The sequence below is a fragment of the Protopterus annectens genome, chromosome 1.part0 (genome assembly GCF_019279795.1).
Source record: "Protopterus annectens isolate FY-2018-M chromosome 1.part0, PAN1.0, whole genome shotgun sequence".
Taxonomy (NCBI): Eukaryota; Metazoa; Chordata; order Ceratodontiformes; family Protopteridae; genus Protopterus; species Protopterus annectens.
In genome coordinates, this window is record NC_056725.1 from 1279900956 (window position 1) to 1279927487 (window position 26532).

Consider the following 26532-nt stretch of genomic DNA (forward strand, 5'->3'; position numbering starts at 1 on the left):
GGCTTCTGTGCTTATGTCATTATTTCTTCGTCTGACCCACAATGAGCATCCTGCCACCCATCTCAGGCACTTCATTTCCATCACCTCTAGCTCCTTCGGCTGCTCTACCTTTGCTGGTCAGATTTCAGTGCCATGCAGAAGTACCTCTGTTTTGTACACATTACTTTTTAACTTGTTTTGCATTCTTCTGTCACACACTTTCCCTGGCACGTTGTTATTGTTGGCTGCAGCCCTTCTGATTGTCGCTTTGACCTCCATAACTAGGCTTACCTTCTCCTCAACAACTCTTCCTAGATACTTCAAGCCATTAATCTGTTCCACTGTTTTCCCTTCTTGCTCAATTTTCTCAGATTTGCTACTATGACAACTATCTTGTTAGTACTCAGTTTCATCCCATGTGCCTTCAGTTTTACATTCTATTTTCTATAATTTGCTGAAGTTCTATTTCAGAGTCTGCATGTAATGCTACATTGTCTACATAAAGCAAGTTTGTTGATTTTTCCTGTCCATCCTGTTTGCTGATGTTGTCTGTCAGCAGAATGAACAGCAGTGGGCTAAGAGGTGAACCCCTAGGCACACCCACTTTCACTGGGAGTCTGAACACTGTATGAACTTGTATCATTAGGTACTTGTACATAGCCTACACTAATTTTACTAAGTATTTCGGGACTTCCAACCATTGCAGGATTGCCCAAGTCAGCTTTCTTGGGACCTTGTCTTGTGCTTTCTCCAAGTCTAGGAATGCCCAATCGAATTATTTCTAAGTCCAGCTTCTTCTCCACTGTCTGTTTCACTGCAAATATCAGGTCAGTTATGCTGCATCCTGATCTGTATCCAAACTGCTCATCTCCTGCCTTACGTTCTACTGCTTTGTATAGTCATTTGTCAAACACCCTGTCCAGCACTTTCTTCCAGTATCAAAGGAGTTTGATATTTCTGTACTTCCCACAATTGTGAATGTCCTCTTTCTTCTTGTATCCTGACACTAGAATGCATATTCTCCAATCATCTGGGATACACCTTTCTGTCCATGCTGTTATGAATATCTTCAGGAGCCATTTATTTCCTAACTCACTCAACATCTTGATAATATCTACTGTGGCCTCATCTGAGTTTGAGCCTTCCCTGATTTCATTTCCCTTGGTTCTGTTCATATTTTTCCTAGGGTAGGGTCTACCTCCTCTTTCGCTGTAGACTGTGTATAGGCCCAGTACAGCTTCTGTGGGGTTTTCTTTGTTCAAAAGCTGTTGCAAGTACTCATTCCATCTGCTTTTCATGTTTTGTGGATTGGTGAGAGGGTTCTTGCTGGCACCCTTTATGAGTGATGTCTGATGATACCTTCATCCTTCTGTTTTTGCCCTGCAATTTGATAGAGTTCCTTTATGTCATCTGCTGATTCACTTTCCAGAAGCTGATAGAGTGTTTCTGATTACTTGTTTCTTGCTATTGCAGAGGTTCTTTAGCCTTTTTGTTAACTAATCATGATTCCCTTTTAGTCAGTTGCATCTTTTCAATCTCACACTTTTTCCTTCACTCCTTTTCTAATTTGATAACTTTTTGGACTTCTGTATTCCACCACCAACTTTCTGTATATGCCTTATTTACATTCCTGGCTCAGCTACATATCTGTTTGCAGTCTTCACACATGCTGTTTTGATACACTGTCATTCTTCCAAATCCTATCCAGAATCATACCACAACAAGATGAATAAACAGAAATTTGAATAAAATGGTTTAGCTCTTTCATCCATAATCAAATTATTTGGACTTCATCTTGTGGCAGTGTGATTCTGGACAGGATTTGGAAACAGTTTTTTTGTTTCTTGGTTGGTTACTGTTTCCTGGCCACTTTTGCACAATTACACTGTCATTCTTCTTTGATTCCACATATTTCCTCTTCTTCTTGAACGCTAGAACTCTGGGTATTCCCTTGAACTCTTGTGCTCTCTTGTTCTCTCCAGTCTACTTCCAGGTCTTCAGCTTAGTCTCTTCTGGCCTTAGGGCCTTCTCTGACCACTGCTTACAGCTGATTGCAGCCACCAGTACTTTGTGCTATGAGCTGACTTTTTCACTGGGAATGACTCTTGAATCTCTGATTTTACCTCAGTGCCCTTCCCTTACTAGGAGGAAGCTGCACGTCAACCACTCTTATATGTGATCTTGTGACTGTCTGTTTTTCTGAACCATGTTTTGGCTACCATCAAGCCATTTGCCAGTCAAAAATCTAGACTTGCCTTTCCTTTTTTATTCCAGTTTCCCACCCATGTGGGCCCAGGCAGTCCTTATATCTTGTTCTGTTTGCTAGACTATGAACATTCAGAACCCACATTATCAACACCAACTCATAGTCATGCTTTATCTCATTGGTCCTGTGACTACTGCCTGAATACACTGTTTTCCTCTCCATCACTACCCTTTTGTGGGTCATAGGTTGAGATTATGAGTACTACGCTATCTTGGCACTGGAATCTGACTGCCATCAGTCTATCACTAATTCTGAAACAGAAAAATATGTACCAAACATAGAAGCACAACTGATACTCAGTTCCACTGCTGATCTGTTGAAAATTTTTCAGCAAAAACAAGTATGTCCAGTTCAAATATATATAAAAACTTTAATCAATAAAACTTTAATCTGTATCAATAAGCTCTTTTACAATATACAATTGCTTCTTCAGACCATATTAACAACAAAATAAAAACTCATAATAAATAGTATCTACTCCTTAACTGAAATCTAGTATCAACCAATAACAGATGGAAGTGGTACATGCTGTTAAGATACACAATCACACACAAAAAAAATCTACACACCTTTCCGATTCATTTATAAAAACACAGCACAAGTAAATACTTATTAAACATATATATATATATATATATATATATATATATATATATATATATATATATATATAAACAATCAAAACAGATGAACAATCACCTTTTGAGTCTTCTGGCTTTCAAACTGGTTTCAGGAATACATAATTGTTTAGGCCCAGCCCCCGATGAGACCTAATTTAAAGATTCAGCGCAATTCTATGTCTCATTAACCAGATACCCTATTCAGGTGCCTTCCTCAACTACTTCTATAGCCAGAATTTTGAATTGATGCTCATACACTTGGGTTATTATTACATTGTTGAAACTATAAAACTTAGAACACTACAAGATCAAACTTGTATGTTCAAAGTTTTATAATGTCGAACAATGTAAAAAAAAAATAAAACAACAAAAAGAAACTAACTGTTGTAAGTAGGGGGTCAAGCACCCCCTGCACTCCCTCACACCCCCCACTCTTTAAATATACCAACTCTGAGATTGCAATACAGTGCGGAAAGGAAAGATTTCCCTTTACTGCACTGTAGTGCGATCTCGGAGTTGGTATATTTAAAGAGTGGGGGGTGTGGGGGGTGCAGGTTGCTTGACCCCTGCTTACAACAGTTAGTTTCTTTTCTTTTCTTCTTTTTTTTTTACATAATCGAAGTTCTGAAACTTCGAACATAAGGTTTCGACCTTATGGTGTTTGGAGTTTCAGAACTTCGATAATGTAATAGGAACCCAAACACTTGACCCTACTCAGTTTGGATTTGTCAAAGTGAGATCATGCCTGTTAAACCTGGTGGTTTTCTTTGAGACAGTCACCAGAGCTCTGGATGAGAGGGAAAACTGTGCATATAGCCTACCTGGACTTGGCTAAGGCTTTTGACACTATCCACCTCTCAGGCATTATTGACAAACTCACCCAGCTAGGTATCAACCCTTATATCATTAGGTGGGTCACTAATTGGCTCATCTATAGAACTCATTCAGTCAAAATAGGGGAATCTATCTCCAACAGCAGACCCATAACCAGTGGTGTTCCATAGGGATCAGTCCTGAGACCTCTACTGTTCAGAATCTATTTCTCTGAAGTAGAAGCAAAAACTAAAGGTCTGTGGCTGACAAAATTTGCTGATGATTGCAAACTGGGGATGGTCATAGAATCCCCAAACAATGTCAACATCCTACAAGAGGGTCTTATGCAAACAAATGATTGGTGCCAAAATCACGGCCTTAAACTCAGTGTGAAAAATATATTATCATCCCTTTCAGTAAGAGCAATGCTCCTGCTAACTACTACATCAATAGAAATACCCCAAGCACTCACTCCATGGTGAAAGACCTGTTCACACAGGTTGACAGCAACCTTATCTTTGATCACCATGTCTCTACAGTGGTAAGAAGGGCATTCCTTATTGCTCATCTCATAAGTACTGGCATTGCCTCCAGAATAAAAGAAGTTATACCTTCATTGTACTCTTCCCTCATCAGGCCAATAATTGAGTACAATGCCCCTTTCGGTATGTACCTTTCCAGGCACTTGCAGCAATTAGAGAGACCACAAATGTTCCTCACAAGGATAATTCAAGATATTCAGTATCTGTCCTCTGTGGCTTGGCTGAAATCATTGCCACTTTATTCCATTTCATACAGACTACTCATAGGCGATCTCTGTAGAGTGTATAAGACAGTCTCTTACTCTCCTTTATTGGAAATGCTGCATATCTGTAAGTCCAATGGCTCATGGTTTACTCGCTCTAAAGACCTTAACTTGGTATGCAACATTAATAGAACCTACTGAAGGGACAGATTTCTCTCCCAGAGGTTAGTGCACCTGTGGAACAGACTCCCAATTCATGTCAAGCAGTGTACCTCTTTGGCCCTCTTCAAGCGCAGTTGGGATGATTGGATGGGTAACCGTAAATTCACCCCAGGGATTCCACCTGTGTCTCTCATGGATAGGAGTGATAGGTGCTAATTGTGGAAACAAGGGTAGAACTTGGCTAGGCTTATAATGGCAATAGGGCCATTATCCTAGTAACGTCCTATGATCCTGTAAGAATGATTCTCAATAAATTGCTGTTCTTAATTACTCAAAATTATGTTAGCAAAAATAAGTGCACGTGGGACTCCCATAGCAACCTCCCAATATCCAGTTGAAATTGTAACCAGATGTTAAAAAATATTTTGCAAAACAATATCCATAAATGTACATTAAGCATGTGCACTCTGTTGTCATATCAGAACTATCACTAAAGAAATCCTTGAACATTATAATAATAACAATCCCAGTTCCTAGGGAATAACAGCAAAATGTTTCATAACATCAGGTGTAACAAAAAGAACACCCACTGCAAACAATGCTGTGTGTATCGTATGCAAAGGATTCTAGGAATCCATCAAAACCCCAAGTATACTGCCTACCAAATATTTCAACATGTCATCAATATACATGGCAAGTTCAGTTTTATTCCCCTAGCAGAAATAATCAGAGACCTTTGGAATACCAAAAATAATTGGAATTTTGGATATCATGACAGACACAAAGTGACATAAATAAACACTAATGAAATTATTACAAATTATATCATATGAAATAGAATCAGCCTGCTGATTGAAATAATGCACCTCATGTGAAGCCAGAATGTGATAAAAGTCATCTCTCAACACTAACTTTAGCATCTTGCTGTAGTAATCATTGAATTCATCAACAGAACCCCCCAACACACACACACACACACACACACACACACACACACACACACACACACACACACACACACACACACACACAGCTTTATTGGGTTTCATAAACTAAACATCTTTCCTGTTACTTAATTCATGCAACAGAGATTTTTCCACTAACGTCAGATTATGAAACCTGCTGTTAGGTTTATTACTAACTAGCTCACAAATCTGATTGGCAAATTAATTTTTCAAAGAATGTCAAACTAAGATAAAGCAGTGGATTCCACTGAGAGTATCTATATAAAGCACTGGCTCCATAATCAACAATATTACATTTCTGAAACAATAAATCAAAATTCAACTTCGTAATATAAACTTTGATTTCAACGACACATCCATATAGTTCAAACGCCTTGCTGTATAAAGGTAAAACTGCATTTCATAAGCTGAAATACATTGCTTTAATTCTCACATGCCTATGATTGTAAATGCTACCTACAATCATTATCATCCATGTTTGAACCAGGATTATAAATAGTTATGATGCTGGAACAGGTTATAATTGCCTTCCTGCAAACTTGTGACAGATACAAGGGATAACATTTCTGTTTGTAATTGCTGTTCACTTAGCAAGACAATCTCATTTGATTTGTTAGTCTTTGGGATCAGCTCAAAGGGATGGCATGAAAACAGATTCAGAAACACCCTCTTCCACTCATTCCATTGTCTGATTGACACAATGATGATTGGTGGACTTGTTAGTTCTGCAACTTTAGACACGGAACCAGAGTTGTACTCCTATTTCTCTCAAATTGAATTTTATTCTCTTTGCTAGTCCTAACAGTTTTGATGTGTTTTTCCATCTTTTTAAAAATATTTTGCTATTCTAACCTCTTTGTTTCAAAAAGCATGTTACTCCGGATAAAATTATTTAAATTGATGACCTTCTTAATTAAGCTCCTGATTAGGGACTTAGGATGTTTAATAAATATCTGCAAAAATTCACAAACACACACACACAATGACCCAAGGCCATTTATACCCCTGTAGGCATGCATACACTCTGTCATACTTATATATACAATCATAACCCGCACTACTCCATTTCCACTACTGTTTTCTAAGCTTATCAGCAACACGGGCTCTCCCATTGAAAGTAATGGGGGAACACAGCATTTCGGCTGTATTAATTAACACGGTCTGTCATGCTAATTTATGCAGCCAAGCGATTCTGAGAATCTTCTGATTAAATAAATCCCTTCTCTCCATAGCTGGCTTTAGGCACCAGTGAACCATGCGGTCGCTGGGGGCACCCTGTTCCTGGGGGCCCCAACCACAGCAAGTTATCTTAACTTGATATTTTGTAATATGTCTAATAAACTAACAAAAGCTAGTACAGCAATCTTATATATGTTATAAACCAGGTGGGTAATAACTCATTTATATGTCCTTTAAAATTCAAAGAGATCTCTGGTTATAGTAACAGTGTTTTATCAAGTAACAGGCTTCACAATGCCATTAAATATTTCACCACTGACATAGTGCCTCTGGCTTAGTTAAACCCTGAAAACCAACAACATAGCCAACTTTAGGTACCTGCAATACCTGTGGCCGAAAGGGGGACCCTTGATCGTCCTTGACTGTGTGGGGCCCCACAAAATCAGCTGACGGTTAAGAAAAACATATTAATTTCCTGATTATGCTCTTTAACTTGAACAGAGCTGTGGTATGACTCTGTTAGGATAAAGCTGATAATGAACATAAGCAAGGAAAGCAATAGAAAGATCAGCAGGCTGGAGTAACTGATGTGAGTGCAAACCTTGTATTTTAACAACAGCTGATGCTTCCGATCTTCAGGGATGTTTTTTTTCTTTCAGGGAGTTTTATATTTACTGGTAGAACACCAGATACTACAACTCTCAACTTTTTTGCAGAATAATTCAGCACAATACCAACTTTAAAGTAACTCACCCCTGCTGCTGTTTGCCAGTTGCTAAACAGCATTCACTGATCTGGCATGGCAGTACCAGTGTTGCACAATGTATTGCTATTTGCTGAAATAAGTACAAAACTTGTATTGCTATGACTTTTGTATGTGCTTGTAAAAAATAACACCATTTTTTATCTCTGTATACATGCAATAATGCCAGGACACATACATTATTCTTCTAAGTATCAGTGAAAAATGTAGCTAACAAGTAATTAAATTTCAAAAGTACTGCATAAGATATATCAACAGAACATTCAGACACTTCATTCTTTAAGGAGTCTGGTGGCTCCCACTCCCCAGACTAAATAAATTGATACAGGGGGCTCCCTTAATCATCCTTGACTGTGTGAAGGCCTCACAAAAGCTGTTGCTGGTTGGGGAAAAATTAGAAAAAAAATTATAAATTTTTTGATTACTCTCTTTAACCTGAACAGAACTGACCTTTTTAGGATAAAGCTGATAATACCCTTTACTCTCAACTGTACCTATTCTAAAACCAGCCCTGCTCAGATGTGTGTGTACAGAAAGCTGCTGTAAGTTACGGGGGGATTGTGGTTACTTCTTTAATTTTCATTAAAGTCAAAGCATAGAGGTTTGCACATGAGGTCATTACAGCTTTTGTTTGGGTTGAGGACAGTGTGGTCATTGTTTCTTTAACTTTTCTCACAGACCTTAGAGGTGTACAAAGAAGGCTATTAAAGCTTATGTAGGGGCAGTGTACTGTCTAGGAGCAACAAAGTAGAATACATTACTGTAGTCATTATTTTTCAATTTCATATCAGGCACATATACAGGTAGCTGCCTTTGATGGTTATGGTTGAGGGCTAAGGAGGCATGCTATGTATATGTATGTCAGCACTCACTTGAAACACATGACTGTGGCAATATGAACCTCTGCTTTCATCTCAGTCTAACACCAGAAAGATGTATAGGCAGTGACTGTCATTTTTTGGGGGGTTTCGGAGGCAGGCATCACTCCCAGATTAAACCTATGTATCCAGATAACAAATGGATGGTTAGTTTGTTGTGAGTACTATTTTGTCATCTTTGAATATTAAGCCTTCGGCACAACTTATGTCTTCCTTGAAAAAAAAAAAAAGACCAAAATTATTTTTTTACTCATGATTTTTAAGCACCACTGGATTAAAGGAAATGCTCTAAAATGCATCCCAGACATCCCAGAACACCCATACCCCTATGGCGTCTTGGGTCCTGGTTTATCTGAGTTATTTCCTAAATGGTTATTACTGTGCTGCCCTGGTCAGGAAAGGTGTGCTGAAAGGATCCAAGGAAACCTTAAGCTAAACAGCAACAATGAATTTCTTCCCATAATCATGATTACTGTACAAGCCATCACTGGATGAAAAGATTATGTAAAAAGAAAAAACATTAAAATGCACTTTAGAGCATATAGACAGCATTTCACCTAATGGGCGAATATAGTGTGGTACATAGGACTGTTGTACTGTAAAAGTATTGTAGCTACAGGTCATTCTGTACACACTACACCTAAAGGTTTGCAGCATGAATCAAAAGGCTGCTTCAGAGGTGTAGCAGTGACAGGGAGATACTTTGACAGAGGGGGCCCCCAAAATGCTAACACCGGCCCTGCTTCTCTCAAGTATTTATTGTCATGCTCCCACCCTACAGTACGGTTCCAGTATTGTTTCAGTACCAGAAACCTGCTTGTACTTCATGAAATTTTCATTTCCTTGCCTTAGAATCAAAGGAAGGGAAAGCACACCTTTTTAAAAGCTTAGCGTCTGACATACTTTGGCAGAAAAGTGTGTCCCCTCCTGCATGACATAGCACAGATGCCGGGAGAGATGTAGTTCTCACTGTCAAGTACTGCCACAGTCTTGCATAAGTAATTAGTCCTACTGATGTCAGCAGATTAGTAGCATTCATTAAAAAATGACAGAGAGAGATTGGTTTGAAACTCTTTTCCACTGCCGTCACTGCAGAGAGGAAGGGAAACAGTATCAGTGCACCTGTTTGAGAGGGCTACCATTGCTCTCTCTTTCTGCAGAGCGGTTCTCATTTGGGCGGTTCTGTCCTGGGGCAGGCATGAAAAAGGCAAATATCTTGATATTTTATACGAAAAATACTTTGCAACTTTCTCTAAATGTCACGTAAAGCTTGATACTACATTTAAGTCATTTTACTACCATATAAAGTAGAATAACTAACCAACATTACATATCACTGAGTCTTTATGATGGTAATGATAAAAATAATTCTTTTTTCATTTGTTGGTGGCATGCTTTTTCTGCGCTGTCTCAAATTTCAGTAAGAATGTCCCCCTTTGTGTCTTTGAAAAGATGACAGCCCCAATAACTGACTACGTATTTTGCAGAATGATCCACTTGTAAGCGGAATTTTCTGTAACTGCAAGTTTTGTAGAACGTAGTGTTAGTCTGACACTTGGAACTACTAATTTGTCTTGCTCAAAGGTTTTGATGGTGTTTGTACGCTGTAATGCAAAAGAAGTAGGACAATGTATGAGGGTACTTATGCCCAAGTTTTAAAATCTTCTAGCACAAATTCAAGAACAGTTAATTACATTTTTATACTGTGCATGTAAAATACTTTTGAAGAAAATAGTAAGTACCTTGGCACATTTCTCCAATATTCAGGATAACAAAAAAATCTTCCTACTGCTGCATACACTATTCGAGTATGTAGTAGAACAAGTTCTTTGAAGTCATAGCAGCTCTTGGAATACAGTCTAGCTTTGAAATTTCAGGAAGAGAGTGTGTGTGTGTGTGTGTGTGTGTGTGTGTGTGTGTGTGTGTGTGTGTGTGTGTGTGTGTGTGTGTGTGCGTGTGTGTAGGTCTGTCAGTGCTCAAAGCTTCGAACTACAAAATGATTATTCCTATAATAGCCTGTAATTTAGTAACATTTTTGAGTGCAGTTGTAAGATCGGTCTGAATTGTTTAAAACTTGCACAGAGAGAATTCTGGAATAAAATGCAAGCATTCCTAATTTCCCATAACAGAACATGTGTAAAAAGCCTGTGACTCACACTGTTGCCATTCTGTCTCATTGGGCTCGGAAGACAGCATAACTTTCTTATGTCCAGAATGACTTGGATATTCAGAAGCCGTATAACTAAAACACTTAAGGGGTCATTTGCATATATCCTATGCATACCTCTCAAACTAGAAACATCAAAAATCTGGTCAAAGGCCCATGAAAAGTAGGTACAACCATAGCTCTCAACCTTCCATCTCCAAAATAAGGAACACTGCCTCTCATAATGTGGAACAAATAGGCAAAATGTGGAACACTTACTAACAGCTTGCTAGCAACTTCAGCTAGGAAGCTCACAGGATGGTAAAAATGTGCTACTTTATACTTTTAAAAATTTATTTTGATGAATTGGTATGATTCAGCACTATTTATCATGGATATCAGTTAAAAATTTCATAACACTGAATGTGTGACAGACACTTTCAATGTGGAACTTGGAGGAACACGGGCTCTATAAGACCCAAAATAAGGAACAGGCCTTGTAATAATATACTCGAGAGGTATGGGTACAACTGGCTGGATGCTGGTTAACATTAAATTTTAATGCATAATTACTTAGCCACGCCTACTCCAGTGGAATTGTGGGATACCAACATTAAAAAAAAAAAGGAAAGCATCATACCTCTCAACTGCCCTGATTTCCCTGGAATGACCAGATTTTTTGCTTCACATTTTTGGTCTGCTCCTTTTAAAATTTGTGGAAAACTACAAGAGTATTAAAGTCACTAAATAATGACATATATTTGAGTTTGAGACTTTACATCCTTCAGAAAAATGCAAGCTAACACAATACCTGTTATTCTAACAACATTCTAAGTTTATAGGAACAATATTTTGAGTCTTTGTCCCCTCATTGTTTAAGTTTATATCTGGATTTCTTGTGTTAGGAGTTGAGAGGTATGTGCCTACCCCATTATGTCTTCACATAATGAGATTTTTACCTAATGATTACATATTTGCTTTGTTTGTTTCATATGTCATTTGTAGTGTGTTGATTAGAACCTACATTATATATAACTATCTTGGGGAAATGAGACTATAACAAAGAAAGATAACACGAGTCATTTAATTAACTATTAAAACTGAGACAGAGACAAGAATACTATAAATACATTTGATTGATAGCAAAATAAAAGCTAATGAGCCAACAGACTGTGATCACGCATCATAACACTAACACTGCATATTTAAAACATATATAAAGCAATGCCAGAAAGTGTTCCTATTTTGTCATTTACTGTTATGTTACTAGAACGTTCACTGTATAAATAGAGATCAGTGGGCATATAACCAGCCTTATTATTAAGTCCTCTAATATTAGAAAACTTAAGGATATATTAAATAAGTATAGGATTTATTTTGTATGTGAGAATCCATGATCTTAACCTTAATTTTCCTGACTTGTTTGTACTGTGACATGATCATTGCTTGTGCTTCACTAATTCACTTGGAGTCTGCTTTGTAGGGCATTAGGAATTTTTAGTGTACAGAACATAAGGATGTTTTTAAAAATTTGCTGCAAACTGTTTGAAAATAAATAATGGGCTTACAATGCAAGGGCAGTCTACCTTATTAATATTTAAGTACTGCAGGAAAAATATTTCTCCTATTAGTAGCATGAATTCCATGATGTTTTTAGTTAGAATTGCTAGGTAGGCACTGAATACCAAGTCTGGATCTTCTAATAAGAGTAAATCTTTACTTCCAGACATCTGGAAAAGGCAGATTCTCATGACATAACATAATCTGTATCTGGCCTCCCTTGTTCTTACGTACCTTGAGGAGAAAGTGAATTTCCTCATCCTGAGAACTGCCGATGTCATGGGCAGGTGTATGTGTGGTGTGGTGTCACTCTCAGTCTCACAGTCTCTGCAGAAGTTTGCTTGGCTAGCTGCTGCTGTTTTCTTCCCAAATCCCATATATTCCAGGACCAGCAGTCCACCTCATCCTCCTCCTGATGTGACATCTATCATGTCTTACAGACACAAGACGTTGGCGCAATGTTTTCTTTGGTTGGTTGCTGGCCTGCCTCAAATTGCCGGTGGACTGCAGCTGTAAACAACTGTTTTTTTTTTCAAACTGTCTGACTCTGACACTGAGACCTGAGTCACTCCAACAGGCATTCAGGCAGTGTCGAACTGTGTCACAATGCTGATGTCATTACACACACCTGCGCCCATTGATGACGTTGCAGGATACGCCAGTGATGCGTGATGACATCAGCGTTAACTTAAAAAATTAAAATAAAACAAAAAAACAAAATCAGGATTTAAAGGTGCCATTCGGAAATTCATAGCACCATATTATTTTGCCCACCCTCCCCCCAAAAAATATGAAATACTGAAAAATTCAATACAGTTGAGAGGTATGAAATTCCCATGGGCCTCTATTACAGGAGGTTTAAGGTAGTATCACACAGTGAAAACTCTACTTTGGCTAGGTTTTTCTTATAGTTTTTACTAATTGGTTTGTCTGTGTGACCTTTTGACTTTTTGGTTTAGTTGTTAGTTGGGATATTTTACAGATATCTTAATGGTTATGGACATCATCTGGGTTTAAAGACCCTGTGTTTCTAGAGTATAGCCAAACAGTTTGCTTATGCTGTGCTGACAAAGTAATAAGAAGGCCAAAATGTGCATGTCCACAGCTACTGGGATTTGGCTTTGTTAGCATGAATCTGTCCATAAATACTTAAAAAGAAAAATATAAAAAGTCGTGGACATTCAGAAGCCATATAGCTGAAACACTTGATGTCCTTTAGGGATAATTTGCATATATCACATAGGCCTCTATTACAGGAGGTTTAAGGTATCACATAGTAAAAACTCTAGGCTGGCTAGGTTTTTCTTCTAGTTTTTACTGACTAGTTTGTCTGTGACCTTTTTACCTTTTGATTTAATTACTCATATAAAAGGGACTTGAAATGGGTCCTGTAAAGGGTAAATGAAAGTACTAAAACAAGATCACATTAATATGTCATATCTCATGTTGGCCATTTTGTAGAAAAATGCATATTAACATTTTTGTAAGAGGCACTTAAGAGTTATTTTATACCCAGAAAACAAAAATACAATGAAAAAACCCACATTTTTTTAGTTCCAAAGTGGAGTTTTCCTTTAATAGTTCCTCTACATGTTGGGATTACTCCAAAACCAACTGCTTACTGTTTATCACTCTTACTGATAATCACAAATTCTCCTCAGCATACTGATTATCTGAGGCTGCTATCTACTCTGAATTTTACTCCCTCCTTGGAATGTATTATAGCTGAACTAATAAACAACTATATAGTTTTGCAGAAGAACTTGTACCAATTTGATGTCAAGTTTTAAACTAAATCCATATGGTGGAACTACCACACAAATTCTATAACAAAAAAATAAAAAAGCTCCTAACATCTTTTAAATATGTCCACTTTATGATTATAAAGAATGGATGTGCTCATTAGAATTGTATCTGAGGAAGTTGCATGGGCGACGAAAACGTGGATGTACTGAGGCGTTAATAAAATCTTGTTCTTATCGTGCAGTTTGCCTTTGGAACTTTTTACTGCAGCATTGAGTGCCTTATAGTGACGTTGGCTCCTTTCTACAGTGGTTACTCCCTGCCTGCTTATTGTTTTCTTTGAGGTTTGGTTACTTTGCAGCTTTCTTGTTTCATTATGATTATAAAGAAATTTCAAACTAAAAAAAAAAAATTCCTTCAGGCTTACTATTAGGGAATGGAAACCTGACTATGATCTTAGGGCAGGTTGAAACTAATTCAAAAGACAACCATAACATATTTTTCAGCTATATTAGGAAGATTAGAAGTAAAAAAAAATCTGTTCTTTATTTATCTAATGGTTACCTCCCACTCTGACCCCTAAGGATCTTGATAGTATTCTTGCAGGCAAATTATTTTTCAACTTCCCCACACCTATCCTCTTGTCTGTCCCTTCATTCCCATTCACACCTCCCCTCCAAAAATCACTTTTAAACAAGTGCTTTTGACACCTTCCAGCATTAAATTATACCAGTTCATTTGGGTCCTGATAATATCTCTGGATGTCTCCCATGAAGGTTTATATCCCACTTAGACAACCTCCTTCATCAAATCATCAACCAGAGTCTCTCCACTGGTTACATCCCTAAGGTGTAGAGAACATCTGTTGTGGCGCTCTTGTATTAAGTTGTCTGTCTACTGACCCTTGGACTTTCATGCATATTTGTGCCACTAGCATTATTTGCAAGACCATGGAATGTATAACAGCTGAACTAATAAACAGCTATATAGGTGGCCATATATCATTGGACACACACCAGTTTGGCTTTGTAAAAGGCAGATTATGCCTGCACAACTTGGATGAGTTCTTTGATAGGATTAATGGAGCCATGGAAAAGGGACATACAATCCATGCTTCCTATCTGTACCTTGCCAAGACCTTCTGTACTGTCCACCATGCTGGGATTGTGGACAAACTCTCCCATCTCAACATTTACCAATGAACAGTTTGCTGGATAGTTGACTGGCTGTGTAGAGTAACTTATACCATTAAGGTAAGGAACATTTGCTCTAGACTGAAAAAAATGTCACCAGTAGTGTTCCACAGGGCTCTGCCTGAGCCCCCAACTCTTTGGTATATATTTCTCACTGATATGAAAGGACAATGGCCAACCAAGTTTGCTGATGACTGCAAACTTAGGGTGATTATCAAATCCCATTCTGATATTTAAATTCTCTGGCAAAGGCTGGACTAGACAAATACTTGATATATTAATTATGGATTTATCCTCAATGCCAATAAATGCAGCATATTGTCTTTATATATCTGACATCACAAATGCTTACTGTGTCAATAACATTCCACTTTAGTCTGACACACGTGTCAGGGAATTGAGAACTTATGTTGATTACAGACTCTTCTTTGCCCACCACATCTCTGTCGTGGTTATATATAGAATCCTCCTACCTTACATAAAATTTCTTTTGTAGTATCTCCTGAAGGTCCAAATAAATCACAGCCCCACTTTATTCAACTCTTATTAAATCTGTCATTGACTATATGCCTCCTTAAGGATTTCCCTTGCTAAGCAACTAAAACTACTCAAGAGATCGCAATGTTTCCTAACAAAAAAATTGCCAAAGGCTACTCTGACAGACTAAAAAGTCCTGTCCTTCTACTCAGTGCTATACATACTCCTGAGTGATAATCTTTTCTTAGCCTTTCATGCTATGAATGACATGTCACTCTTTAAACACCTTCATCTAAACAGTGGAACCAGGGATAAACTAAACAAATGCCATAGAGATCTAAACCTGTACTACCTCATCAACAACACCAAATGGTGCAGTGTGTACCTAATCCAACATATCCCCCTTTTCTACAGAAGGCTGTCTCTATATATCAAGCAGCAACTTAAAAAAAAAACATCTGTATGATTGGGCGGGTGCCCACAAATTTTGCCTTTTATATGTGGGGAAAGGCTGCTTAAGGCTGAGTAGGTTTTATCTCCCACCAGCACTGGATAATATGAGAGAACTTCCTGATGGTGTCCTTAGCTGTAAGCTTACTGAGGTGCCTCTGAACCTTTGACTGAACATCTGTGAGTACAGAAACCAATGGTAAAATTTCACCATCAATAAAAATCTCCAGGTATTAAGCAGGGGTGCCATCTGTCACCTTATCTTATAGGTTCATAGGTTGGTACTAGGCTATCGGACCTAGTGCCTATACAAGCATAGCCATAACAATTCCCTGGCTATTTCTTCCCACAATATTTATTTGGGAAGTCTCATTATAGTATCACTCAAAGCATGTTTCATCAAAATCCCTCAGAATTTCACCTTATCAGAAATTAAGTTTTTCAACACTTGTGTTAACATCACCACAGTTGTAGGTGTTATCCTTTTGAATTTTCAGACTCCGTCTGAATCCCTCAGTTGCTTCAGGTTGTGGAAGATTCTAATCACGCTTCAAATTATAAATTAAATCTCAACAAACTGACTCATCTTCATCAGAGTACTCAGAATGATATGCTGAATTTATCACTACTCATGAATCACATTACTATCTCACTTAACAAACTTTAGTACCTTGAAGTCAAATATAAACTTGATAAGTGTACTTCTTTTAGGTAAATCTAAATGCTGTCTTATGAAACACTGAAACAGATTCACAAAACTGGCACAAGTTCAGATTCAATCAGCAAAAGTAACAGTCAGTAAGATATGAATAGTTTCCTAGAATATTTCAAAAAGTCTCTGGAACCTTAAAATCAGTACCATTTCACAGCTCGATCTAATAGGAATTACTGTTGCAAAATTCTTCTGTCTAGTGGAATTTAAAGAGCACGTCTAAAGGTGCAATTTGAAGTTTTATATTTGCACAAAACAGTCTTTGCATGCATCCGTATGGATGCAAGCACTGCTTTGTGTAAAATCAAAACTTTTAGTGCCACTTCAAAAAAAAAAAAAATTAATTTTAACAGCAGTTTCTGAAAGTGGAAGCCATAGTGGACACAGTCGTGTTTGCGACATTCATATTAATATTAATATGTGGGGAAGTGGCATTTATATCACTTTAGGTTCTAGCAATAATTATGACAGATTAGCATGTGTATACCTAATTGTGAATCAGGTATGTAATTCCTGATCTGTTAACTTAATAATTTGGCAGAATTCTTCTTCTTCTTTCGGCTTTTTTCCCGGTTAGGGGTCGCCACAGCGGATCGCCTTGTCCGCACATTGAATGGCAGTGGAGTTTTACGGTGTCGAGTTGCCAGCCCGGCGCCCAACCTTCCACAGAAGGCACACTCGCACGCACACCTAGGGCCAATTTAGAGTGTCCAATCCACCTGCAGCATGTCTTTGGGATGTGGGAGGAAACCGGAGCACCCGGAGGAAACCCACGCGACCACAGGGAGGACATGCAGACTCCGCACAGAAGGCACCCCAGCCGAGGATCTAACCGGAGAACCTCTTGCTGTGAGGCAGCAATGCTAACCACTGCACCACCGTGGCCGCCAATAATTTGGCAGAATATATATATATATTTATATATATATATATATATATATATATATTTATATATATATATATATATATATATCAGCATTCATCAATAGCCAGATGTGACTTTCTTTGTAAGGCCTTCAGGCATCCATGCAATATTCAAGGCATGAATCTATGCAGTAAAACAATGAGTAAAGAGGTCACACAGAAAAACAATCAGTAAAACTAAAAGAAAATTCTAGCCAAGCTAGAATTTCCACTAAAGCAAAACCCTACTAGGCTTTATTGGCCTGAATTTGTCCGTTAAACGACTTAAAAAGAAAAAAAGTCATTCGCATTCAGAATCACCATATAGTTGAAACACCTGATGTTCTTAAGGGTTATTTGCATATATCCCATGTGCCTCTAATACAAGAAGTTTGAGGAATTACACAGTGGAAATTGTAGCTTGGCTAGAATTTTCTTTTAGTTTTATGGAATCTATGCATTAAGATCTTACCAGCATTTTGTTTGCTGCTGCTGCCACTGCATTTTCATCTTGTCGGTCTATATTAGAACATCGAAGTTTCAAAACTACGAATGTTCTAATATCGACCCCTATTCAGCGAAAGCTGAAAACATCGAATATACATAACAGCGAATTTTTTCCTAGGGAAAAAATTCACTGTTCCAAAACACATACACACAACACAAGCACACCAAACAAACAGCAATCCATACACATACACCTAAAATCTTACACCTAACCCTACACTAAACTATAAACACACCACTAACTATCCACTTACCTTAACCCAAACCCTAACCCTAAGGTCCATCACTATCGCACACTCACCTCACCCGCACCCTAACCCTAACTCACCTACCCTGCCCTAACCCTCACATCCACACAATCGCACACTTACCTGACCTGCGCCCTAACTCACCTAACCCGTGCTAACCCTCACGTCCACACAATTGCACACATACCTAACCTGCACCCTAACCCTAACTCACCTAACCTGCCGTAACCCTCACGTCCACACAGTCGCACACATACCTAACCCGCACCCTAACCCTAACTAACCTAACCCGCACTCAATCGCACACTTACCTGAACCCGACCCGTAACTCTCCACCACAGCACTGAAAATACTGAAGCAACAGAAACGGACAACCAAATTCTTTCCCAAGTAAAAAATTCAGTTTTCTGTTGCTTCAATATTTTCAGCTTTTGTTGAATAGGGGTCGATATTAGAACATTCAAAGTTTTGAAACTTTGATGTTCTAATATAGACCCTCACCTTGCTCCTTGTAAGTGCAATCTAGGTATGATCACCACCTCCAGATACTTTTCTGCTTGGGTCCCTGATGAAATTGCAAAGACCGGAGCTGCAATCCTTGTAACAGTAACAGTAATGGTATGAACAAGGAGGATATACCTGAAACACTGTAGAATTTTAGAGTATTCCCCTTTTTCTGAAGCATAGTGATTCCAGATTTAGTTTATATAAGAGGCAGGAGTATTAAACCCCCTTATTACACTGCTTCAGTCGCCCTATAGTGAGCTTCAGGATTCACTGTATTTCTTTCTTATTCACACTTTAATTTTTGAAGTTGTGGGTCTTGCTATTATGAGTTTTGCTCTTCTGATATAGAGCTTTCTTGCTATGTCACTTTATTTGAACTCCTGTTATAGTTGTTGTACCAAAGTGCAGTACTCTGCATTTGGTAACACTATCCTCAATTGCCAGCTTTCTGTCCACTTATTTGATCTTCCCAAAGCCTTGCTTAGACCTCCTCCATTCTTCATTCCTGCACCTATCTGGGTGTCATCAGTAAAGAAGTTTATCCTGTTCAATATTTGCATTGACAGTCTGAGACAAGTACATTGTGACATGTCTGAGACCAGTACATTGGACTCAGGACAGACCCCTGTGGTACACTAGTAATCACTTCCCTAATTCCTGGCTTTGTCCCCATCACTACAACTCTATGTATCCTACCATTTAACCATGAAGCTCTCTAGTTTCGTAGTCTTGGCCCTACCCACAATTCCTGCAGGTTTTCAATCATTCTCTTGTATGGGAATAGGTCAAGGGCTTTGTTGAAGTTCAGGTGGTCCATGTCTACTGGTTCTGACATGTCAGGTCTACCTGTAATGCAGTCATAAAACTGGTCAGATGTGTCTCACAGCTTCTTCTTGCTATGAACCCAGTTGGATACTACTGCAGTGACTAGAAATGCTGCTGGCCTTTCCTTCAGAATTCTCTTCACGACATTCGCAGCTGCTGCTTTTAAGCTAACAGGCATGTAGTTCACTGGATTTTTCCACTCTTCAGCCCTTGTATGTGGGTACTATACCTGCTGTCATCCCACCTTGCACTTCTGCATTAGCCAGTCATCTGTTGAAAATCTTTGTCAGGAGTCTGCCGGCAACTGGCAAGATTTCTGAGGACTCTCAGAGGTAACCCATCTGGTCCTTGTGCAAATCTACTCTAAGGGTAGCTAACTCCCTCTACACTTCCTCCCCTGCTATCCTGGCATCTGTCCATCATTCTCCCTGTTCTGCCCTGTCTGTCTGCTAGCATGACATTTTACCTTACCTTTCCTTTATGAGGACTCATTCAGTACATCTGCTTATTTACAGTCTTCTTTGCTCTCCTCCCCAGGGTTGCTTAACCTGTTGAATTCTGTCCTTCACTTCCTCCTTTCTGCTATGTACCTAAAAGCTCTAATTTCCCATCATCATCCGTTGTGCTAACTTTTTCATATTTAATCTTTGATCTGCATTGTTGCTTTTTTCTAGTCTCCTTGTATTACATCTCCTTCACCTCCCTAGCCCGTCCTTTTCACCCATTGTAGGCTCCACTTTTTGCCCAATAAATAACCTCACATTCAAGTGTAGCCTTATTGACCTTCTCATTTTTTGCCTTTTGGTCTCTTCCTTAAACCCTTGCCCATAACACTGAGCCCACCAACCCTGACCCATTACCATAGCTTATTTATGCCATCAGCTTGCTCCCAATCTTGCAACTTATTCTTCACCCTCTACTCCAGCTGAGTATGCTCCACTTTCCTAAAATCTCTCATCATCATCATCCTCATCATGATTATCATCTTTGTCTTTGTATTCTTAACCTTTGCACCTACTTTAAACCAAACAGCACGATCACTGCTGTGTTTTAGCCCCCAAACATGGGAATCTATGATACCCTCTACATTGTTTTACACCACATCTGGATTCTGTCCTTTCTGGTACTGTCCTGCACCAGCTGGTTGAACTTCTCATGGTCTAAGACCTCAGTCAGTCCACACACCCAGTGAGTTATTGGGGTTGGAGTCCCATGTCTGTTCTGAGAAAATTCAAATCCCCCATGAGTACTATCCTCTTCATCCTATTTCACATCTGTATTTGCACCTCTGGTCCTTCATCCTCCTCCTCTGTTGAGCTGTCTGGATGACTACCCACTGTATCAATCCACAAGCTATCCCACCCACCATTTTAGAGTTAGAGCACTTAACTTGAAGACATTACTAACAGGAGCCATAGAAAATCTCTGAGGGTCAAAATTTATAGAGGCACATTTAAAGAAGTTAATGTTTGGCCCATAAGTGTAGCACCAAGCATCAGATACGTTTAAAGCATGTTGAAAAGATGCATCATCAGATAAGGAAAATAATAAATGATTGACCTCGATACAGTCAGCAAAGTTTTATGCGAAAACAAATTCAACAGTAAGGTCCAAAGATAGAACCGTAGGGAGCTCCTTGCTGTATACATAACCAATCAGAATAATGGTCGTTTATGCAGACTTGTGGCGGTGTGTAAGCAGAGGGTGAATGTTGCTGTGCTGCATCACTGTGCATAATAAAATTAATGTTTTGGAGATGATCAGAAAAGAACTGTGGCAGATATCTTTGTATCCAATATATCACTTAGTGGATTATAGGAGTAAGTAAGATCTGAGAGGTAAGCTCTTAAACCTCAAAAAATGATAGACTATGACAACTCCAACCAAGAAGAGTAAAACTTCAAGTCATAAAGTAGTATAAACATGTCATTTTCCACGATCATACTGAAAAATAGTGTTTGAACTAATTGGTCTGTAACTTCAAAAATGCTGTTTGAGACATTCATGAATTAGGTGCACAAGAACTGCTTCTAACCACTCTTTGGAAGATAAGTTTGAGTAATAAATGAGTTAAGTTAGTGACAGGAGTATACTTAATGATAAGTTTTGTAACAAATAAACTGGGCTAAATGTGGAGCCCATACCTTGCATGAACAAATAGTCTACCGATTGTGGTAGTAAATAAATACATTTGTACACATAACCAGTCAAGAATAACTGTTTTTATCTACTGTGTGAATTCCGATTGTAAGTGTTAAAATATCCATAAGGTAAGCAGAGGATGAATGACGAATAATTGAAAGCTCTTCAGTACAATGCAGGTTATATTTATGGATACATATATGCATCTATGCATGTGTTTATTTATGCATTTATTTGATTTGTTTACTGGGTAGGTGGGTTGGCCAAGGACTTTTTCTATTACACATTTGACATATATTCTGTTACAGTGACTCATTTTCAATAGAGATGAAAAATAAACATTTATAGACAGCTAGTTATATTTTTGACATCAGTTATACTAACCAATTCAATATCAACAATATGTACAATTTTTCTTAGCTGCTAGTTTATCATACATAACAACTATAACTCAATTGAACTAGAAATTAATAATAAATATGTATATAGACTACATGCAGTATAAACAGTATATGGCATATAGCACAGAATAGTCAGTGTAGAGGAACAGACTAAGAAAATTGGATCAATATTATCACTGCTAAAAATATTTTTATTTATTTATTTTATTTTGTTTGACATTTGTTAACCAGGTTAGTCCAACTGAGCCAGGAGCCCATTTTCAGTGGAGACCCGAGGAGAAAAGCTCCAGTACAGAAACAATTTAAATACATTAGCAAATTACAGTACATAAGCTACAATGCATTTGAGGAGAGAAGATAAACATTTTGTCTTTTTTTTCTTTCTTTAGTACAACAACAATAAAGCTGAGGGTTGTATATAGATCATACAACAATCGAATTTTCAAATACAATGATATTGTTTTAAGAGATATTCTAATATACAGAGAGGAGTTTAAAGTAGAGCAGGAAAGTATATACATATATACATGTGATGTAGAGGTCGAGCCAATGAGTGTGTGTGTGTATATATATATATATATATATATATATATATATATATACATATATATCTTAGTGAGAGTCTGTTTGTCTGTTACGCAAAAGAAAAACTTTTTAAAATTAACACACAATAAAGTGTTCTTATAAAGCGCATTGTCTAAATTTTTACTTTTTATAGCATATAAGTGCTCATGCATCCTTCTCCTTAATTCCCTATTGGTTTTACCAATGTAGAATGATGTATATGCAGAGCACTTTGCTAAATAAACAACAAATGTAGATTCACATTTAAACCTACCTTGCACCTGCCATATTTTTTCACTTGAAATTATCTCAAAAAAGGGACCTTCTGCCACAAATCTACAGAAATTGCAATGGTTGCATTTGGAAGTGTCTTTGTTCTTTACTTCTTTGGAATGACCTCTATGTTTTAACAGTTCTTTAAAATTCCTGTTTTTTTTATTGATGAAGAAGGGCATGAACCTATCATAGGATTAACCCTATTGTCACCCTGCCAAATTCTCCAGTTATTTTTTATAATATATTTTATGGCATTACTATCCAGGCTATGAATAAGTGTCATGGACATAGACCAATCATGCACTATTCTGTTATCTTTTCTTTCACTGTTTTCACTTTCCATTAATATCTGCCTAACTACCTCTTGTGGACAGCCACTATGTACAAAACCTCCATGCAATTCATCTACAAACTTGTGCAACACGTAATATCTCTGGTTAACCTTTTTAATCTCACTAGTTGTCTTGTAATGATGTTATGCTTAATGTACATGGGATGCATACTGGAATAATGCAATAAACTATTACTGGTCACATTTTTGTAACTAATAATAGAACACAAATGACATTCTTTATTTTGTTTGAATACCTCCAAATCCAAAAAAAATGCTGGTAGTACTTGATACACAAGAAAAACTAAGAAAAGTAGTACTCTTATTCATATTATCAATAAATGTAACTAGTTCCATATGTGTGCCCTTCCAAACAAAAAACAAATCATCAATAAATCTAGAATATAGGCCCATTTTTTTCACTGCCTTCCAACTCAGTCAAAATTTTAGTTTCCCAGTAAATCATGACCAGGTTGGCATAATTTGGAGCCATCCTGGCTCCCATAGCTACTCCTCTCATTTATAAATAAACTTCACTTTCCAACTTGAAAAAAATATTTTTTAATATATATATATATATATATATTCCATACATTCTAATGTGAATTTGCATTCTCCCACTTCATATTCTTCACTGTTAATTAACGTATTTCCCACCCACTCTAAACCAATGTCATATGAGATGCATGTATAAAGTGACTTCACGTCTACTATGACTATCACATCTCCAGGTGCCACATATTCGCTTTGATTTTATTTAAAAAAATCAAATGAATCTCTGATGAAAGAGTCACATTTCTGAACTAATTTTGAAAGTGCCCTATCTATAAATTTCGAAATGGGTTTCAATTTTGAAAACATTATGTAACTGATGACTTGTAGATCAAAGATCTTCATGGAATTAGAATGTTTTAATTTTGTATTAGTTCCAAAAGAATATACACATTTGTATTTAATAAAGGCTTATTTTCATCAACACATTTAATTAGGGTGTTAGAAGCAACATGTAAGCTGGCTTTCTATGAAGTGAATAATTCGTCCAAACCTGCATATAATAAAATTACTGAAGAAGAAATTTTTTGAGTAATAGTACTTGAAAAAATGAAAAAAATATAATCCTTGTGGAATGAGGCAATGCCTGATTATGTCAATGAAAAATGAAAAGTTTTATTAAAATGGCAGCTATCCATTTCATTATATTATTCCAAATCCAGTAAGAGTGTACATTTTATATAATAATTTGGTGATCATCACTTTCAAATGCTCTTCTGAGGTCCACAGATATTTATACTAGTAAGACTATTTTTTTCTAGGGAGAAGTACATTTTATCATTGTTATCTGAAACCAGGAAAACACTAAAAACGCTCAAAAAACCAATAACCTCGAAAAATGAGCACGGTAGATGAAAGGATTCCACCAACGTTGTTGCTAAAACAGTTTATTCCACAACCACGTAAACAGACTCCACATAAACGCTCTTAAAAACGCTCTTAAAAATACGCTGCGTTTTCGTCCACTCTATCTGTTGGACTTCATCAGATAAAACACATAACATCAATTGAAATTTGTTTGAATACATTTTTAAACACTAATTCACCTGTAATTTTAGAGTGCATCTTACAATGTCAAATCAAGTTGGGCTCATCTCATCATCTCATTAATATTTAATTACTACTATAGGTATTCTTAAATAGCACAAAAAACAGAAACAAAAACCACCTAAATTAAATGGTTAAAAATACTTATTCATTATAAAATGTATGTAAATATATATTGTATAATCACACAAATTACCTTAATAAATTGATTTAATAAATAAATAAATAATTAATGCTAAAATTACTTTAAATAAGAAATACATTATGTTAAAAAACTTTCTTAGTAAATCCCTATATAGGTGGAAAGTTGACACCCTCTAGTGTTCAACTAATTACATTACACTTTCCCAGCTTTTAACTTTAATACTGGGGTAAGTGAAATATATTCATTCAAACCAGGGCTTTTTGTGGCTTCTAACTTGATTTGCCACCACAATTCCCTATACTCAAGCCATTCTTCCCATAGTCCTCCTCTTATTTCCTTTTTAACTTGCTCTATTATAAAAAATGAAAATTTTGAACCAACACATTCTCTTGTATGTTTATATAAGGCATTTGTTTCTTTTTGTTTTGATATTTCATATGTGTGTTCGTATATTCTTCTCCTCAGGACTCTTTCTGTCTTCCCTATGTAGAACGAACTGCATTTTCTACATAAGGCAATATATACCAAACACTGAGTGCCACAATTGTAATATCCATTATTTTTAATAGTTATTCCCCTACTGCTCAAATACACCTCATTGATGTCCACTATATATTCACACTGTTTACAATGGCCACATCTGTATGTTCCATTTCTCCTCAACCCCCCTATTATGCCATAACCACTGAATTTATTCCTAATCTTATTAGACTCTAATAGTTGCTTCATATTCAATGAATTCCTGTATACCACTTTTGGAACAATATTTTTAATGTTGTTAATATCTGTATATGATGAGAAAATATTCCATTCCTTAGTAAACATTTCTCTTATTTTGGCATTCGAGGTGTTGTATTCTACAATCATAGCCTGTTCAAAAATACTGTCTGTTTCCCTGTTATTTGTAATAGTATTTGTTTCCACTATAATTTCACCACTTCCTTTAATAGGTTTAAATTTTGTAGTTCTCCCTATCTCCACCTCCTTTCTAATGTTCTCCACAAAATCTATGGGATATCCCCTTTCTTGGAACATTTTTTCCAAGATATTACATTCAATAATAAAATCTTCATTTAAACTAGTCATGCGACAACCCCTCACAAACTGCCCTTTTACTATGTTCTTTTTGCAATGTGAGGGGTGTGCACTACTAAAATGTAAGAAAGAATTACAAAAGTTTTTTTTTCCTATAAATTTTTGATTCAAATACCTTATTATGTTTGTAAATCTCGACATCCAAATATTTTAATGAATCAAAAGAGGTGGTATAGGTAAATTTCAGGAAGCTGGTAGTAGTATTAATGTAGTCAAAGAACTTTTCAAATTTTTCTATACCTCCAGTCCAAAAAATGACTATGTCATCTAGGAAACGGCGGTATAATGTCCAGTATTTACTAAATTCAGAATGCAGTATATACTTTTCTTCCCATTTT

At 37.1% G+C, this 26532-nt stretch overlaps 1 protein-coding gene across 1 annotated transcript in view; it reads right to left on the reverse strand.

The window, feature by feature from the left end:
• Positions 1–26532, reverse strand: part of LOC122801124 (gastrin-releasing peptide-like) — a 110734-nt gene that overhangs the window by 50470 nt on the left and 33732 nt on the right. The gene's annotated exons all lie outside the window — the stretch shown is intronic.